The sequence below is a fragment of the Pseudonaja textilis genome, chromosome 4 (genome assembly GCF_049901715.1).
Source record: "Pseudonaja textilis isolate UNSWEBS1 chromosome 4, rPseTex1.2, whole genome shotgun sequence".
NCBI classification, from domain to species: Eukaryota; Metazoa; Chordata; class Lepidosauria; order Squamata; family Elapidae; genus Pseudonaja; species Pseudonaja textilis.
Window position 1 is genome coordinate 20,693,378 of NC_141993.1, and position 14,261 is coordinate 20,707,638.

A 14,261-nucleotide genomic window follows, 5' to 3' on the forward strand; every position below is an offset into this window, starting at 1 on the left:
TTTGAGGCAGAAGTAACAAAACAACAGCAGCCTTATAATGTCAAGCTAAGGGCTGACTTGTGCTGAATCAATACTGCAAGATCCTTATCAATTTTAAATATAAAATATTTCAATAACTGCCTAAATAGCAAGCCATTTTTGACTGTTTTGGGAAGATGTCAGGTTTAACTTGATATTGAAGAAGGGAGAGCTGCTGATAGGTGGAGTTTCTGGCATGGTAGCATCATTAATAGACAATAGGTGATTGGTAAACTTTTTTATTTTAAAGATAACCTCTCTTGGTCAACAGAACTTAAGTTTGTATCTTCCTGGAAATATTCTAAGTTACTTCATTAGATACCAAAGGAAAAAGAAGTAGAATAGCATGATAAGATATTACACCACCCTGATAGGCAGCTATAAAGAAAGAGTGTAATACAGACAAAACAATATTCCCTGTTCTAGTTCCTCTATAATATATACAGTATCTTGGCTAATATCAGTAGGAGCCCTTGCAGTGCAGTGGTGAGATTCAAAAAAATTTACTACCAGTTTGTTGGGTGTGGCTTGGTGGGCATGACAGGGGAAGGAAACTGCAAAATCCCCATTCCATCCCCACTCCTGAGGGAAAGTTACTGCAAAATCCCATTCCCTCCCCACCCCACTAACCTGCTTTCCAGCTTCATTCTCCTATGCAGGGCAACAAACGAAGAGCCAGCTGATCACCTGGGACTCAGGAGGCAGAGAATAGATGAGGGCAGGGCCAGTCAGACGTGGTATTTGCCAGTTCTCTGAATTACTCAAAATTTCCACTACCGGTTCTCCAGAACTGATCAGAACCTGATGAATACCACTTCTGGTGCAGTGGTTAGAATGCAGTCCTGCAGGCAAACTCTGCCCACAGTCTGGAGTTCAAAACCGTTGGGTTCAAGATTAACTCAGCCTTCCATCTTTCTGAGGTCAGTCAAATATAGACTTCTTGGGAGCAATATGCTGACCTTGTTAACCACTCAGAGAATGCTGTAAAATACTATGGAGAGGTCTATAAGCCTAAGTGTTATTGCTATTGCTAAATGTCAGCCGGGTACTCATTTGTTCACTGCTGGGCAGCTTCACCCCTGAGCATGCAGAAAGTAAGATTTGACCCAGGAGCATGAACTGGAGTACTGAGTCTTGAGTCCGCACAACAATAGCATAACAACAGCCAAGATAAAACTTATAGGTGGTCAAATTAAATAGATAACATGTGAAGCCTTAAGCAATAGTAACTTTCAAGATCCCCTTCATGGATCACTGCCTTGTCGTGGCAAAGGGGCTTCCACAGCTGAATGAAGCTATGAGCTATGCCATGCAGGGCTACCTAAGATGGACAGGTCATAATAGAGAGCTTTGACAAAACATGATCCACTGGAGAAAGAAATGGCAACCCACTCCCATATCTTTGCCATGAAAACCCCATGGACAGTAGCAAAAGGCAAAAAGAACATTGTCCATGGGGCTGAGATGGGTCAGACTTCATGACTAACAACAACAACAACAACAAAAACATTCGAGATGCTAAATAGCTCTGATAGTCAAGCTACTGAAAAAGGTAATAAAGCACATTGGTTGTCTACTCAAGTGAATGTCAGAGAGCTCAATGCACACCAAATCCCTTTTGGCATTCTTTAAATATGCAAATAAAGTTAAAGTCTTCTATATTGTTAGCAACAACCTCAGGAGCAGCGGAGGAACCATTGACTCTGCAAGTGCAAATGATTGATCCATGACAGCTCAGAGTCACTCTCAGTCATCATGATTCCACTGACCATGATTATCCTGTCAGAGATAAAAGCATCCTTAGATTTAAAACTCAATTTAAATGGATGACATTACAATGCCACTGGATACAAGCCTGGATCTGTGAAGACTACCTAGTGATAGGAAGGTGGGGGGAAATATTCCCTTGAGGATCTCACTGAGAATAAATGTGAACTGTGTACCTGTTCATTGTCAGCATCCTTCCCTGCCCTCCCTCCCAAAGCATCAGTAAGGAAAAAAATGAGTTTTATTTGCAAGATATTGGAAATCAGTGTGAGTAGAATAGATATTGTTTATAGTTTACAAAACAAATCTCTGGTTTTATAAGTCTGTGCCATGCAGCAATAGTTTCATTTGCCTTCTGTTATATGTGTGTGTGTGTGTGTGTGTGTGTGTGTGTGTGTGTGTGTGTGGTATTCAGCTTTGTTCGGGTATTTTCCCACGTCATTATAGTTGTGCTTTTAAAGTTGTAGCAACGTTTCGGCAGAATCTCATCTGCCATTATCAGGCTTCTGTATTGTGTTCGTCTGTGAGTCAGACTTTCACAGACTTTCACAGACTTTCACAAACACTGTACAGAAGCCTGATGATGGCAGATGAGATTCTGCCGAAACGTTGCTACAACTTTAAAAGCACAACTATAATGATGTGGGAAAATACCTGAAAGCTGAATACCATACATGTAAGTACCCACAAAAACTTAAGAAAACACATACACACACACACACACACACACACACACACACACACACACACATATATTCACTGGTACAGGTATTCAGGTCTTGGCGTGTTTGAGTCTTATCCCATGTAAGATTGAGAGTATCTTGGTGATGTTTCGACGAGGTCCCACTTGCCATCGTCGGGCTGGTGCTTTCGGATTCATGCTTGTGCGAGCAAAGCGTGATCGAAGCTGCCGTCTCTCTAGAAATACTGGTGAGGAGGTGTGGTATGCTGGCTCTGTTGTAAGCGGGCTGGTTGGCTGTGTTGTTATTTTTTGATTGGTTGATGGAGTTGAAGTTTGCAGATTGGTTGGCTTTTTTGTAAGAGCCTGTGTGACTAAGGTGCTTGCTGTGTGTCTATCAGGCTCCTGTGTTGTAACGACCAGAGTAATGGGCTGTGTGATGGCCTTCTGACTTCTGTTAATGATCCATTGTGCTTAGAAGCCATGGGAACAACATAATAGGAAGAAGCCATGAGAACAAGGGTAGTTTCCAAAGAAAAGGAAACAGGTGTTAATATGGGTGTGGCGTAGGGAGATACATAGTTGGATAGATTGTGAACCCAGGTAAGGGGCAGAGGCTGTATATTTGAATCAATATATAAACTCCAGCCCTCCTGTGGAAAATGTCTTCTGCCATGAGCAGAATTCCCTTTTGCAAAAGCTTAATAATAAAGCTCTTTCATATTGTTCACCATCTCTGGCTATATTTTGTGATTATTATCACACCTTCCTTTTGCTTTGCTTGCTGCAGAGTCTTACTTGTCAGACAGTGCAGTCACTTATTCTTCATTACACCAAGTGTGACTGAGTTTATCCTGTGTGAAGGACCCAGTATAACTTCAGGATTATATAGTGATCACTGAAGAGGAGCTTTATTAACTGAAGCTAGCTACTTCTAAGTAATGCAGCCTACAGCCTTCTCTTCCTAAGCAGAGACCAATATTTTCTGTGTTTGCATTTCAAATAATGGATGAAGTTATTTTGCTGTTGTTATCATTGAACAAGCTGGTCTTGAATATTATATGGAAAAGAAAAGATGGAACAAGTCATCACCGAGCTACCAAATTAGGCAAGGAAAGCAAAGGGAAACCAAAATTCGGGAATAATTGTGAATCAAGAATTTTTGAGTGTCGCACCAAAAAAATCTGCTCTGTAAATGAGAACAATTGGCCAAAATGTTCACACTGAAAAATGAACAGCAACATTAGTTTGAAAAAATGGGAGGGATAAGCCAAGAAAGGAAGGAAGGGAGGGAGGGAGGGAGGGAGGGAGAAGGGGAGGGTGGGAGGGAGGGAGGGAGGGAGGAAAGATTTCTGTTGCTCTCTGCCAGCTTCCCACAAGGAAACTTAAAGGGGAAGCCAGCAGGAAATTGGAAGCTGTTCCCACTCCCACCTATGGTCATTCTGTTTCTCTGTTTACGTGAGGAAACAACAATGGCCCAGTGAGGGACGAGTTGCCTAGTGTTATTTTAAAAACCTTGGCATGCAAGGGATAAACTTGGGGTTTTCAAGGTGAGAGCTGTGAGCGTTGATCCTTTTCTGGAAAGCAGAGAAGGGAAGGGAAAGTCCCAACCCTCAAGAAGAAAAATTATAGCAGCAAATTGGAATGAAACATAACATGAATATTCTTATGCTGAATGGAGCTTTGGGGAAATAATTCTGCTCCAGCCCTGAAACTTGGAACAAAGGAATATTTGGCATAGCCTCAATGATTTGGCAGTTGGGTGTATTTTGCCCATCCGGATTGGCAAAACTGTGTTTTGGAATCTGTAATTTCTGATTTCATGCTGAAATTGTAAGAGACTAAGCTAAAGCCTGAAGCTGCTGCACTTAGGGAGAATAATTGCACATTAAATATGAAAGGAATAGTGGATTTATGCTAATTAATGTATAAATCAAAAGAAGGCCTTACCTATCTTTTGAGTTCACAAACCTAATTTATGCCTAGATTAAAATTAATAACAGGATTCAAATGAATTACTTCGCTTTCATTTTAATATGAAATGCCACATTATAAAATAATTGTATACTGTTTTGTACCTGTATCATATAAATGATAAGATACTGAGTGGACTGAAAGTAATGTCAATCCTAAGCTGTCTCATTAAATCCAGCAACCAAGAAAGAAAAACTGCAGCTGCTAAATGAATTCTTGAAGAAGAAGCTATGTGAAAATGTACGCTGAAAATAAATCATAACATTTGGATTGAATGGGCACATTTTAATGGCTAAGTCAATGTAACCTCCAAGAGAAACATTGACTGAGTCTTAACACAGACATGTCTGAAAATGGTCAGTTGTCTAATTTAATGAAGAATTAGCAATAGCAATAGTATATGCCTCTTTACAGTGCTTTACAGCCAGTGGTGGGATTCAAATTTTTGTTACTACCGGTTCTGTGGACATGGCTTGGTGGGTGTGGCATGGCTTGGTGGGCGTGGTTTAGTGGGCATGGCAGGGGAAGGATACTGTAAAAACTCCATTCCGTCCCCACCCCAGTAACCTGCTTTCCAGCTCCGTTCTCCTGTGCAGGGAAACAAAAGAAGACCCAGCCGATCAGCTGGGACTTGGGAGGCAGAGAATAGATGGGGGCGGGGCCAGTCAAAGGTGGTATTTGCCAGTTCTCCAAACTACTCAAAATTTCCGCTACCAGTTCTCCAGAACTGGATGAATATCACCTCTGTTTACAGCCCTTTCTAAGTGGTTTACAGAGTCATCATATTGCCCTCAACAATTTGGCTCCTCATTTTACTCACCTTGGAAGGATGGAAGGCTGAGTCAACCTTGAGCCTGGTAGATTTGAACTGCCAAATTGCAGTCAGCTGGCAGTCAGTAGAAGTACTGCACTCTAACCACTGTGCCGCCATGGCTCATGGTGACATTGTGCGTGATATGACAGCAGTTCCAATATTTTAGGGGCTGCCAGAAAAAATAGGGAGCTCTAAACAAGACTGCCTTCAAGATGCTGAAGACTGGAGGTTTTTAAGAAGGGATTGGACAGCTATTTGACCTTCAAGGTCCCTTCCAACCCTATTCTGTATTCTATGTTCTAAGAAGAAATGAATGGAAACTAATCAATAAGAAAACCAACCTAGAAATAAGGATAAATTTCCTGACAGAACAATTAATCAGTGGAAGGATTTGGCTTTGGAAGTTGTGGGTCCTCCCAGCACTGGAGGTTTTAAAGAAGAGATTGGAGAACATTTGTTTGAAATGTTATAGAGTTTCCTGCTTGAGCAGGCGGTTGGACTAGAAGACCTCCCGGGTCCCTTCCAACTCTGTTACTCTGTTATTCACTTATTCATTCTGAATCTGCAATTTATTTGCCCCATTGAAAGATGCAATGATGCTTATTCCAAAGAAAGATGGAAGCTTTTCTGAGTAGAAAATCCATGAAAAACTTATTTGGAGAGTTCTGTGCACTCCGTAATAAATGGATTATTACCCCTGTTCAGTTGTTGTTATTTTTTATTATGGTTTGTCACACAGTCAGCTAGATGTTTACACTGTATTTTTATTCACCTATTGAGTCCTTCCAAAGCACCTGAGATAAGCAGATGTTGTTCTTTGATGGTAATATAGGATGTAAGCTGTTCCAAGCAAAACTGCCTTTTTAAATTGTCTGGTGGTGACTTTGTCAATGCGGATGGTATTCAAGTGGTGCTCCAGTTGTTTTGGGATTATACCCAAGGTACCTATTATTATTAGTGCTATCTTTGGTTTTTGTTTTTGTTTTGTTTTTTTGCCATAGTGGTCCTATTTCTATTTGCAGGTATTTGGATTTTGTTATCTTCTCCAAGTCTTTCTTTTCAATTCTGCTGCCTCCAGGTACTGCTAGTCCACTATCCAGACTTTTTGTTAATGTTACTTTTATTAGTATTATTATTATGACCAAAAATTCTTCTTATCAGATTTTCTCACTAAATTTTAAAATTTCTAATGCCATCAATTCTTCTTTTTCATTTCCAAACTTTCTTCAAGTTACAATCCATTTACAGTGTGTTATAGAGTCATTTTTTTTTTTTTGTGCATGGCAGCCTCTTTCCTATTTCTGTATTCTGCTTCCTCTGGGCAAATGTCACAGTGATTACACATTCATCGATGCATCAATGTATTTCTTTTTGGACCATTTTTTTTTAAAAAGCAGCATGACTGCTTAAGAGAATTGTTGAGAGGGTACAAATAAAACAGAATCTTAAAAAAAAATTGATGTGATTGCTCAGGTGTACTGCAATATCAAGGTTACAAAAACAATGATAACCCTTGACTTATGATTGGTTGTTGAATGACTGCCTGAATTTTCTACAGCTTGGGAAGAGTTCTGGCTGTTGTAAAATATCATGCTGCCATTTCAAGTCAGATAATAATGTTCTGGGTGTTTGGAAACCTGTACACAATGACTGAGTTGCCAGGGTCCCTTCCAACTCTGTTATTCTATCTTATAGCAGTTTGGGGTGTGGTGGATGAGGTCTTAAACCTTTATGGAAGGTCTAAGTACTATTGCATTTTTTTTTCTTCAGACCTTTTGTCCATCATTTTCCAGTCCATTTAATATACTGGAGAATCTCTAGGTTATGTTATTACTGATATGTATTATGGGATTTTTTTTAACGCAAATAAAAGGCATCCCTTATGCATGTTAGCTTGCTGACTTACTACAATTTTAGCAGAAAATGTCCTTGTGTACATTTTTGTTGCATGCTAAATCAAATAAATTTCACTACCTGGGTGACAGTCTGCAAAATATTCAAAGCCTGCTTTTTGAAATGAGATGATAAATTCAGAGGAGCAAGAGTCAGTTGTTACAGTATTTGCCTTAATGTCTTCTGAAGTGTTTCTCATTTTGTATCCAACTGTTTTCTTTGGTTACCATCCAAAATGTAATTAGCCAAGCATAGGCTTATTGATTCAGTCCATGGAACTTTATCCTCTCTGAGTGTATTCTGGATCACACTGTTTGCATATGGATTTTTTTCCAATAATGAATCCATACTAAAGGTTTTTTAAAAAATGTACTTCACTGAATTGTCATGTCTTTTTTTTCTCAGCTAATCAGGGCAGTGCATAAAACTGTCAGCATTGCTTCTCATTATGAATCAGACAGCAGAAAGCAATATTCAAATACATTGCCAGCATTTGTGGACTCAGAGTTAGATTAAAATTATTGCTCAGAATGAAATATGAATCTTAAGCCAGCTTTATAGCGTAATTTAGAGGACCCCATTTTAAACAGATCTCCTTATCAAGGAGCTTCTGTTATTATCTTATTCCTTGTTAGCCCTTCTCCGTAACCTAAATATATGATGAAATGACTATGGTTGTTCAAAACCTTCAAAGAAATACTAAATAAAAATAAAAATTCTGATCCACAATTACATATGTCAAATTTGGGGCAGTTATGAGCATAATATAGCTATTATGCATCAGAGTTGGACCTTCTGTATAAAATTGGAAAAAAAATAGTACATGACGTTTAAAAACCCAGTGCAAGATAGATGTCAACTAAACATATTTCCCTGGTCTGTTAGAGTTGCCAGCAGAAAAGGAGTGAGGGACGTACTGCATTCCTTAAATGCTTTCATAGATAATTGCTAGGCAACCGAAGCTTCTGGCGTGCAAGATTATTACTGGAGAGCATAATTGATGACTCTTGGCTATGGATGTGTCCCATTGGAGAATATGCATCCAGGGGGTGGGGGAAGACCAGGGTCAAGGGTGAAATGAATGATGTGTCTCAGAGTCAGCTGCACCCAGGTAGCATGTTCACTCCTAATAAAAAATTTTTAACCTCTGAGAGATGTGGCTGGAGACTCATGATTTGAACGGGGATGGATGCCAGAGCCCTGACAGTAAAATTATTCAAGTAAAATACCAGGGAGGGGAAGAGTTAGTTTTCTTCTTCCCTTCATCTGGTAGGTTCCAAAACAACCTTTCAATTTTATTCTATTTAATGTTTAAAAAATTACTCAAAAATCTGAGCAAAGTTTTGTTATGATAGACCCAAACCTGGATCATACATTCTTTTCTACCAGGCTGCCAACTGTAAGATTAAAATCACCATCCACCTGATTTTATCTGGGGCCAGCATAATATTCTTGGACAATTGGGTAGATTCCATGGTTGACTTTTTCCCTGGGTGACATTTTAATAATAATAATAAAAAAAAAGAAACACGTATCACTAGGTTGAAGGCCTTCATAAAAATTCTCCCAGATGAAGTTATCTCAAGATTATTGTGTGAAAGTAAAAAGCTCATTAGATCCACCATCTGCAACCTTCTTCTCACTTTCAATAGAGCCAATTAAATGTACCAGGTTCTCAGATAGACAGATTGATTGACCCCTCCAAGTAGAGCTTCCTCTGATTGGATCATCATAGTAGTATATGTGAACTATTCATGTTCATGTAGAACAGGGAAGAGGCTCTCTACACCTAGATGTTCTTTTCAAGTGGAAAAATTACCTGTCAAGTTTTCGTTATAGGTGTCTAATAGGATAGTTGAAGGAAATGATGAATAAGACACTTTACCAAGTCCAAAAACATATTTTCTTACTTCACACATCTGAGGACAGAGCACAGGACCTGTCAACAAAATTATGAGCTTTTGCCAGTGTGAGTCCTTGATATGTGACACCACTGGGGAGACATTGTTTACTTGTCAGAAAAGGATTGGTTTGAATGCAATGTTTTACTATAGCTGATATTGTCATTTGTAAATACTAATCAAACCTTTGAAACAATGGATGCTTTCATTCCTCAGAATATGAATATTTTCAGCTATTTTCTTCAATATTATGCTATATTATGCATAATTTTCTACAATGTTACAGAACAGCTTCAGTTCAGGAATATCTGCTTCAGGTCCTTCCACCACATTGCTGTGGGATTAAAGTCAGGAATTTAACTTAAACAATCCAAAATATTAATTTTCTTTTGCTTTAACCATTCTGATTCTATGCAGGGGTGGGATTCAAATTTTTAACAACCAGTTCTGTGGGTGAGGCTTAGGTGGTAGGCGTGGCTTGGTGCTCATGTGACTGGGTGGACATGGCTTGGTGGTCATGTTATTGGCTGGGTGTGGCCAACTCAATATCACTCACATTGAGGCACACATCTCCTCACCTGGCCTCTCATGACTGTGGGGATGCTGCAACAGTCGTAAGTGTGAAAAATGGTCATAAGTCACTTTTTTCAGTGCCATTGTAACTTTGAATGGTCACTCCACACAAGCAAAGTACCAGCAAAGGAGGGGCAAAACCTCCAGAGAAGTTCCAGAGACAGGAAGTCTAGTCCTGCCAAGAACGTAATAAGGGTTAATGGAGAGGCCGTTTCTGTAAGCAACACCAGAATGTTTTCTTTCTGCCTTCCTTACAGGATTAGGCCAGTAATTTCTTCTAGCAACCGGTTCTCCGAACTGCTTAGAATGTTAACAACCGGTTCTAGTGAATAGGTGCAAACTGGTAAAATCCCACCCCTGGTTCTATCAGTTGGGTGGTTCAGTTGTTTCTTGTTGCATGAGCCATTATCTCTTGAGGTTCAGTTCATAGACAGCTACACTGAGGTTTTCCTGTAGAATTTTCTCGCAGAATTCAGAGTTCATAGTTCCATCAATGATGGCAAACCATCCTGGTACAGAGGTAGCAAAGCCAATCCAAACCATGTTTTATTGATGGTATAAGGTTCTTAAGTTGGAATGCAGCATTTGCATTTTGCCAGATGTAACACTTTTCATTCAAGTCAGAATGATCTCATTTTTAACTCCTCCATTCATAGAACATTGGTCCCATTTACTTCTGGCTTATTTGTGTGGTTTTCACAAAACATAGAAGGGTAGCATTGTTCTTTTTGGAGAATAATGATTTTCTCCTTGAATCTCTGCCACACACTCCATCATTCAGTGTTTTCCTGATGATGGTCTCATGAAGATTAATATTCATGAATGCAATGTTCTTTAGACATTACTCTGCGGTCTCTTAATATTGGTGTGATCTTCGTTGGTGGACATTCCTGAGGAAGGTAACAATGGTGCTTAATTGCCTCTATTTATATACAGTGACAGTGGGCTGATAAAGTCTAAACTCTTTGGAAACTCTTTATTTCATCTTCTGTGATTAGTTTATTGATAGCATCCTCTTGTTGATCTATGTATAATCTGAATTATATTCTGTATTATAGTTAAAGATTCTAATCTCTTCCAGACTTTTTTAAAAAATTTTATTGGTTTTTGAAACAAACATAAACAAATAAAACATAAAAACATCAAGCCATCTTCCATATGTATACATACAGTGTGCCGGATGGTTTACAAACTGTTTTGTGCTTCCATTTCGTAGTCTTCAATTTCAATTACATTGTATATAATATCATATTTTCAATCAACTATTAAATACATTGATATCATTATTAATCAATCATTTGACTATACTTTTATTCATTCATATTTTATGAAATAATCATATTTTACTTAATTTGTTTTATGATAGTTCATCTTATCACCCCAAATCTATCCTCGAATCATTTTGTAGATATAATAAGAAAAGAATATATCTTTATATCTTTATTATTTTTTAAAAGTCTACATATTTCATTACTACATTTTATTGTCTAACCATTGATAGAATAGATCCCAAATTTTATAAAATTATTTTTTAGCGTCCGCACAAGTCCACCACATATGGTAATATGAGCCAGGTGTCTGATGACATTTCCAACATTTTTTGGATTTATTCTTGAACATTCTTGCTATTCTTGTCGGGGAAAAATGCCACCTGTAAAACATCTTATACAAATTTTCTTTATATGTTCTTGACATTGTCATTTTATAATTTTGAGACCACATTTTTTGCCATTTCTCTAGATCAATCCCATATCCAAAATTCTTCCCCCAAGCAATCATCATTTCTTTAACTTGTTCTTCTTCTAGTTTAATTTCTAATAAATATCCATACAATTTTTTAATCACCTTTTCATCAGTACCTGTCAAAATCTTATCTAAGTCAGTTAGTTTATCATAGAAACCTTCTGTTTTAGAATCTTTATCATACCTTGAATGTATTTGCGCATATGAAAACCAATTCATCTTTATACCTTGTTCCTCTAGCTTTTGTATAGATTTGAGTTCACCCTTTTCATTCAATATTTCACCATATCTAACTGTTTCTTCCTTTTTGTATATTATAGGATAAGAAAATGCTTCAATAGTCAATAGCCAGACTGGAATTTTCAAATAACATTGTCTTTTAATCTTCTCCCAGTTTAACCACAGAGACTCCCGTATATAATGTCTTCTAAAATACCCCTGTGTTTTAGTTCCTTTATACCATAGAAAAGCATGCCACCCCAACAACAGATCATGTCATTCTAATGTCAACAATCTAGTATTTCTTAATGTTATCCATTCCTTAACCCACATCAAATTTGTAGCTTGGTAATAAAACTCCCAATTAGGCAAACCAAATCCTCCTCTAATTCTAGCATCTTGCAAAAGTTTTAACTTTATTCTCGCTTTCTTACCTTGCCATATATATTTCAACACAATTTTATTTAAATCTTCAAAGTAGTCTTTTTTGAGCCTAATTGGAATTGTTTGAAACAAATATAAAATTCTGGGTAATATATTCATCTTGATTGTTGATATTCTCCCTATTAATGACAGTTGTAAATTTTCCCATTTCGCCAAATCTATCTGCTGTTTAAGTTTGATATAATTATTCTCTTTTAGTGTACTGCATCTTGCTGTCAAGTATATCCCCAAGTACTTGATCTTATTCGTAACATGAATTTTCAATAGGTCTGCCAGTTTTTCCTTTTGTCTTGATAGCACATTATTTGTCAAGATCTTTGTCTTGTCTTTATTTATTTTCAAACCAGCCACCTTTCCATATGTCTCTATCTTTTCTATCAATTTTGATGCTGTTTCTAGTGGGTCTTCTAAGATGAAAACCAGATCATCAGCAAATGCTTGCAACTTAAATTCTTCCTTTTTAATTTTCATCCCTTTTATATTCTTTTCAACTCTAATGTTTCTATTTAACACTTCCAAAGTTAACACAAACAACAGAGATGATAGTGGGCACCCTTGTCTTGTTCCTTTTCTTATATCGATAGAGTCTGCCAGTTCTCCCTCTATCATTACCTTTGCCATTAGCTTATGATATATAGCTTCTATTGCTTGAGAAATTTTTCTAGCAAAGCCCATCTGTTCCAGCAGTAATAACACGAATCACCAATTCACATTATCAAATGCCTTCTGTGCATCTAGAAATATCACAGCCATTTGTTTTTCAGGATGTGCCTCGTAGTATTCCTAAGTGTCCAAGATTGCTCTCATATTGTCTTTAATTTGTCTCTTTGTCAGAAATCCATTTTGATCAGGATGGATAAAATTATTTAAATATTTTTTAAGTCTTTCTGCCAATATTGAAGCAAAAATTTTATAATCTGTGTTTAGTAGGGAAATAAGCCTATAGTTCTTGATTTGTAATGGATCGGTCTCCTCTTTTGGAACAAGGGCGATATCAGCTTCTGACCATGATTTAGGTATCCTCTTCTTTAACATAACTTCATTCATAACTTCTAGCAATGGAAGATTCAATGATTCTTGTAATGTTTTATAAAATTCTGCGAGAAGTCCATCTGGGCCTGGTGCCTTTCCATTATTTTGCTTCTTGAGTGCTTCAGTTAACTCCATCATTGTTATATTTCTTTCTAACAATGTTTCAATCTCTTTAGGTATCTGAGGTAAATTAGCATTCTGTAAATACTGTTTAACTTTTTCCTCATCAATATTCTCTTGTGTGTATAGTTTCCCATAATAGTCTTAAATGATTTCCTTCTTCTCTTTACTACCATAGCAAACTTGGCCTTGGTCATCTATTAATTGCAATATTTTCCTTGATTCTTTCTCCTTTCTCAAATTATATGCTAACCATCTACCTGGTTTATTTGTATCTTCAAAGTAGTTTTGTTTAGCACCTCTAGTTTTCTGTGCCAATTTTTCTTTTTCTATTAGACCCATTTTATGTTTGGTTATATCCATTTTTAACTTAATGTCCTTTTTCTGTGGCATTTTCTGTAGCTCTTTTTTAAGTCCTTTATACTCATCCTCTAATGCCTTAGAGGATAATCTTTTCATGGTATTTCTTTTCCTTGTATAGTCTATTATCAAGCCTCTGGCATATGCCTTCATTGTATCCCATACATTCTGGATTGATGTATCTTCTTTTTTGTTTTCTCTAGAGAAAAAAGCCAGTTCTTTCTCCATCCGCTGTGTGAAGTCTTTTTCCTTTAAAATAGTATTATTTAACATCCATCTAGATCTTCTTCTTTGTCCTTTCCATTTATTTGTCATTGGATTGTGATCTGCCCAAGTACTTGTTTCAATATTTATTTCTTGAATATTAGTTAGCAATTCTGTTGACATCCATATCATATCTATTCTGGACCATGATAAGTGTCTATTTGAGTGAAGGTGTATTGTTTAGTTTTAGCATTTCTTTCTCTCCATGTATCTTTTAAGTTTATTTCATCTACCATTTTAAAAAAAGATTTAGGGAGGGTCTTTCTGTTTTGCTTTATTGTTTTCTGTGCTGTATAGTCCAGTTTATTGTCTACAATTCCATTAAAATCTCCCATCATAACTATATTAGCACAGTCCAGTTCAATTATTTTCATATGTAACTTTTTATAAAATTCTTCTTGATTGTCATTCAGGGCATAGATTGCAATCAGGAGTGTTTTCGTATTGTTGTCTATTATTT